Genomic DNA, 6327 nt, shown 5'->3' on the forward strand with positions numbered 1-6327 from the left:
GCAGCTTAAGCGTAAAATGCTAAACCATGTGCCATGAGCCCAAACCATTGTGTTACAGACATAGTGTCTTTCTGAAAAGTAACTCATTAGAATATGATATGTGGCACATTCATATAAAGATTAACGCTTGACTTGATTTATTGAACTTTGGCATCTTGGTAAAAATGTAAAAAAAAAACAGTTTTCCCAATGGTACTACTAGATGAGTAACAGTCACATCACCCAGAGGTTGTGAGTTCGAGTCCTGTCCAACTTCATAAAATGGTTTCTGTATTTTCCAGTTAAGTATTTTTTTAATCTTTCTTCTGGGATTAGAAACATTGTTTATTCTATGTTGAGTCTCACCTGAAGTCTTGAGTATTCAGAAAGTTTTGTGATCAAAAATGATTTCTATAGCAGTCCTTGACAATCTACTATTCTTGCAATGTAAGCATTTTCTTCATATTAATACTTTTTGCCTTTATGTGTTCATTCTCATGTCAATTTCCTTTTATGCATTGTGTGTAGTGAGCTAGAGAGTAGAAAGGTGTGATTTGATGTTGTCATGGTCTAAGTAAACCTATTTTTTTTTAATTAAGCTGGCTTTTATAAATTAAGTTAACTACATAAACTATTATACATGCATTTGTTTGGTTTAAAGCTTTAAGTATTGTTAAAGTTAAAATTAACATTCAGGTTGGACAACGTTTTAACTATTGTCCTGAAGACACTTACTAATTTTAGTATTTCAAAACAATAAAAACAACTGTTAAATAATAGCATACTACAAATTAAATGAAAATTATGTAAATGCTCTATCCACTAAGCTGTTTTATGATGCACTTTTTGTAAAAGACACCAAGTTTGTGTAGAATCAATTCATATACTAAATATAGTCTATATCCATTTAGTACAAGTAGAAAATCACTGACAGTAAAGTGAAGTAAATGGCTACAGAGACAAAGTATATTTCAATCATTTTATTAAAAAGAATCTTTATTACATATTTATCTTGAACATGTGCCTTAATACCCCAGTGAGCAAGCCAAAAGGCGACAGTGGCAAGAAAAACTCCCTTAGTAGGGTGGAACATCTTGGATCAAAGGGTGGAGCATAATAGTAGGGTGGAACATCTTGGATCAAAGGGTGGAGCATAATCAGCAGAGTGGTAAAGGAAGAAACCTTGGGAGGAACCAGACTCAGCCGGGGCAGGCCATCCTCTTTTGGCTGGCACATATTAAGTAACTGTACATAGGCCAAATATAATACAAGCCATCCATTCAACATTGTTACTGTGGAGATGTATTCAGTAGTAAAATAAATTAATTGACTGCCTGCATACGTTTAAAGTTCTTTCAGAACATTTTCTGAATTGATAGTTGACAAGACTGTTGTTGTCACTATTGCTAGAGGGGAAAAGCAATAAAGTTATCAAAAATCACAAAATTATATGTTTTCAGTAACACGTTTGAATATATTCATTGTATATTACCTTTTTTAATCAGTTGTATAATTTACAGAAGTTCATGCAGTAGAAAATCTTGCGATTGGTATATGGGAGGAAGTTATGACTTGTGCGTTTCAGATATCTGCAAAGTTTACATGCGTTTAACAAACTGCTTGGTGAAAGTAAAAGGTTTACACAAAAAACATAGCCATCAATGTAGAAAATGTCTGTTAGCTTACCTTTTTTCAGTAGTGAAAAATTGTTTATGGAGTTTATGGACCTCAGAATATCAACAGTGGTTTTTGAGTTGTTGCACAAATCTGAAAGTAGATTAACTAGGGCTTGAATGAAAGCGTTTCAATTTCAATTTTGCAGACATGCAATGAAATATACCTTTTTTATCAGCTGTGGGCTTCTTTATAGGAGTTCATGGATCAGAAAATCTTGTGATGAGTACATGGAGGAAGTTATGACTTCAGTGTGTTTCAGAAATCTGAAAATATTACATTCATTAAATGCTCCAAGTGAAGTCTTCACATAAAATATTTTGCAGCTAACATAGACATTGTATGTTAACTTACATTTTTGTTGGTAGTGGACATTTGTACAAGGGTTTGTGGACTTCAGAATATCAACAGTGGTTATTGAGTTGCTGCACAAATCTGAAAGTGTACCATTAGTAGATTAATCAGTGCTTGTATAAAAGTCAACAACTTAAATTTACTTCAATAAAATGTACCGTTTTATCAGTTGTGAACTTCTTTATAAAAGTTAATGAAGCAGATAATCTTGAGATGGGTATATGGAGGAAGTTATCTGCAAAGATGACAAGCATTGAACAAACTGCTTGGTGAAAGTAAAGGGTTAACAAACATTTTCTTCTTAATGGCAATGTTTTTGTTAGCTTACCTTTTTGTCAGTAGTGAAAATTTGTATAAGAGTTTATGGACCTCAGAATATCAACAGTGGTTATTGAGTTGTTGCACAAATCTGAAAGTGTACCAATAGTAGATTAATCAGGGTTTGAATGAAAGCGTTTCAATTTAAATTATGCAGACATACAATGAAATATACCTTTTTATCAGCTGTGGACTTCTTTATAGGAGTTCATGGAGCAGATAATCTTGTGATGGGTATATGGGAAATTATGACTTCAGTGAATTTCAGAAATCTGCAAATATTACATTCATTCAACAAAGTGCAATAAGTGAAGTCTTCGCATTAAACATTTTGCAACTAACATAGACATGGTCTGTTAGTTTGTATATGGGGACATTTGACATTTGTATAGGGGTTTGTGGACTTCAAAATAACAACAGTAGTTATTGAGTTGCTGCACAAATCTGAAAGTGTACCATTAGTAGATTAATCAGTGCTTGTATAAATGTCCACAACTTAAATTTTCTTCAATCAAACCTACCATCTTAATAGTTGTACGATTCTTTATAAAAGTTAATGGTGCAGATAATCTTGTGATGGATATATGGAGAAAGTTAGGACTTTGGTGAATTTCAGAAATCTGAAAACATTACATTCATTGAACAAAGTGCAATAAGTGAAGTCTTTACATTAAAAACATTTCGCAACTAACATACACATGGTCTGTTAGCTTACCGTCATTTGTATAGGGATATGTGGACTTCAAAATATCAACAGTAGTTATTGAGTTTCTGTACAAACTTGAAAGTGTACAATTAGTAGATTAATCAGTGCTTGTATAAATGTCAACAACTTAAATGTACTTCAATAAAACTTACTGTTATATCACTTGTGCACTTCTTTATAAAAGTTCATGGAGCAGAGAATTTTGTGGAGCAGAGAATCTTGTGATGGGTATATGGAGGACGTTATGACTTCAGTGTTTCAGAAATCTAAAAAAATACATTTGTTGAACTGCTGAAGTGAAGACTTAACAATATTTTGCTACTAATGTAGACACTATGTTAGCTTACCTTTTTGTCAGTAGTGGACATTGCAGTCTATAAATCTGAAATTATATTGTTAGTTGATGTAGTGCCTTAAATATTTTCTTTTTAAACTATTAAAATGTACATAATCATGTCAACTTACCTTTTTATGTGAAGTTTTCTAGATCTTTTTTAGATGTTTTCTTGAAATCCTATTAACTTAATTGCATTTTATAAGACAACTGTAGGAATGCAGGCAGTCTTTGTGGATGCTTCCTATGCTGATTGGAAGCATCCAGTGTTGTTTGGATGGCTTAGACTAGGGCAGAAATTAGATCAAAAACAATTTTTCAACTAAAAACCAGAGACATTGTCTTAAAAAGATCAAGACAAATCAGATACACAAATTGAACAAATGAAATGCATAAACAACAAAAACCTTGACTGGATGTAGCTTTGGAGCTCCAGAAAGAAGAGCAATTATGGGAGGTGCTGGGTTGTGCCCGATGAACAATGGATAGAACTTGGTATGGAATGGTCAGGACTGTATGGACCTTGAAATCTCAAGATGTGTGTCACATGGTATGGACAAAAAAAGAATAGACAGTGCAGTTATATACATTTCTTAGTTCAGCGTGCTGCATAAATCAGACATATTACCTTACATGACCAAACCTTTCTTGATAAAATACTAGTGGACTTGCAGAAATTACAACAGAAATAATTTTCTGAACACTTTAACTGTCATCGTCCCGTATGCAGATATACACTGTCCCGTTTACTCTAAAAAGTAGGATATGCATATTATCCCCTAATATATAATATTATCTTTTATATTGCCTTTTTTTTATTACATCACATATTTTAGTAGTTATCATAAATTAGGTATCATTTGAAAGCTTATGATCTCAGAATTCATCCTGTGAAAACGGTTTTGAAATTGGACATTGTGTTACCATAGAAATGGTACTCTAAATTATTTTATCAGGCTCCTCCACTTTTGGGCGTCATGTTTCATAATTTATGATAAAAATATTTTCTAATCTTGAGAAAACACATTGTCAGAAAGGTCTGAGCCTCAAGGTTCCATATTTTGTGACAGAAGTGATATTTGGACAGAAATTTATTAATTTGTTATGGTAGAATGCATACAGTTAAATTCAATGGAATTCAATGACACCCAGTGGCTATTTTTGGTAATACGCGTAAACATCTCATGGGAACTTAAATTTTTTTGATATCCAACTTCAAATTTGGAACACAACTTGGTTACATATGGCTTTGATTTATAGTAATTGTTTTGTAAAACATTTAGTAATATATATATATATATATATATTATATAAAAGAAAAATATTTAATAATATTTGATTTAATGTAAAATTAAACTTCAATAACTGCTTTCATTTCAGTAATAATCTGCTATTTTCTCCCTTTAAGACCAACTTGGGTCTATACTCCAAAACATTCTTGAATTACAACCACTTAAGCTTGAATAGTGCATTTTAATGTCCATTCTCAAAAAGGGGGGTGACAGGTAAGGGGTTAAGGCGAGACACTAAAGGGGAATAGGGTAAAATTTTAAAATAATAGATATCACCATGAAACTTCCTCAGTTGATTACTTAAAGTATATAAAAAAATGTATTACAAGTTTTAGAAATTTGTATGTTTAATTATGCAAATTAGGCATCATGTCACTAAATATGCACGATTTTGTATATATTTTCAGTAGATAGATCTGAACATATGATAAAGCCAGGTGCAAAATTATTTTTTCATTTGGTTTACACAAAAGATGAAAATAAAAACTTAGAGGGATTTCAGGATGCTTTCATTAACTAGGGAATCAAAATATACTGTCCATGGCCATAAAAAAAATAAATTTTCGCCATATTTTTTTATTAAAATGTCACATAAATCAGGCCAGGAATGATTTATTAACAAATCCCTCTGAAAATATCTTCAGAATACTGCTAAGTGTATAACTGGAAAGTTTGGTGTACATAGGTGCTACATAAGCGGAGAGGTTTCTACTGGAGAATGACAATAAAATACAAAAACTAATTTTGAGAAAACGGCAGTTAAAGATTTAATAGTTCTAAATGAGATTTCTTCGTTAGCTTTAAATCCCCCTTTGGACATTCACGATTGATTACTGATAGAAAGAAAATGCCCATATTTGGTTTACATGGCATTGTGCAGGAGACTCAAAGCTTTACAACTATCCCGGTCATGACAGACTTCAGTGAACAGACAGATCTCAGCATGTCATGTTGGAATACTAACTTCCTGGTAAATTCGGGAGAAACTTACTGCCGCAAGTAAACAAAATGTAATAAAATAAACATCTTCATTTTCAATGTTTTCTTTATAGCAGCTTGAAATAATACTTATTGAATTAGTAAACTAGCCCAAAATCTCAAAACTGACCACTGCATGAAAAATCGATGTTTTTGTCTGCTGTGTCTCACCTTAATGATATGATTTGAAATAAATGGTCTAATAACGTACCGTTTTCACTTGTGAACTTGAACAGACCTCCATGGACCTCAGATTAATTGTAGCATGGTAGGGGCACATAAAAGAAAAATGCAGTTATACAGTCTTCATTATGTGCCAGAAATGTCAATTACTTTACTGAAACTAGTAGCAATTGTTATTGTCAGAATAACAATTCTTCTTCTTCCCAATGGAAGTCTATGGCAGCCCTATGAACCGTAAATAGGAAAATGATGAAATTTGGCACACTTGTAGTGATGGCCATGATTAGTAAATGTAGCAATTTTTGAGTCACTAGGACCAACTCTATAGCGCCACCAGCAGTTCAAAAATTCAACATTGAAATGGTTATAACTTTTGAACCCTTTGATCTAGAAAAATGAAACTTAGTACACCTGATTCATCTCATCATGCTGATCAGAACCAATATCTTACATTAAGACTCCGCCCATTACAGTAGTGGCCATTTTGAAAAGTACAGTATGCAGTTTTT

At 32.4% G+C, this 6327-nt stretch overlaps 1 long non-coding RNA gene across 3 annotated transcripts; it reads right to left on the reverse strand.

The window, feature by feature from the left end:
- Positions 1-944: 944 nt before the first annotated feature.
- On the reverse strand, positions 945-6072 carry LOC311080124. 3 transcript variants are annotated; one of them, XR_014605519.1, is made up of 13 exons: positions 3773-6072; positions 3497-3652; positions 3379-3413; positions 3184-3297; positions 3041-3105; positions 2501-2597; positions 2336-2416; positions 2166-2242; positions 2008-2088; positions 1820-1919; positions 1666-1761; positions 1472-1568; positions 945-1385 (listed from the first exon to the last, which is right to left on the reverse strand). It is a non-coding gene; the product is annotated as an uncharacterized lncRNA (long non-coding RNA). The 3 variants fall into 3 exon arrangements; XR_014605521.1 differs by having other exon boundaries at positions 1666-1746; positions 3773-6068; XR_014605520.1 differs by lacking the exon at positions 3041-3105 and having other exon boundaries at positions 1666-1746; positions 3773-6069.
- Positions 6073-6327: the final 255 nt, after the last annotated feature.

This window comes from Abramis brama (assembly GCF_963993115.1).
Source record: "Abramis brama genome assembly, chromosome: 3".
NCBI lineage: Eukaryota > Metazoa > Chordata > Actinopteri > Cypriniformes > Leuciscidae > Abramis > Abramis brama.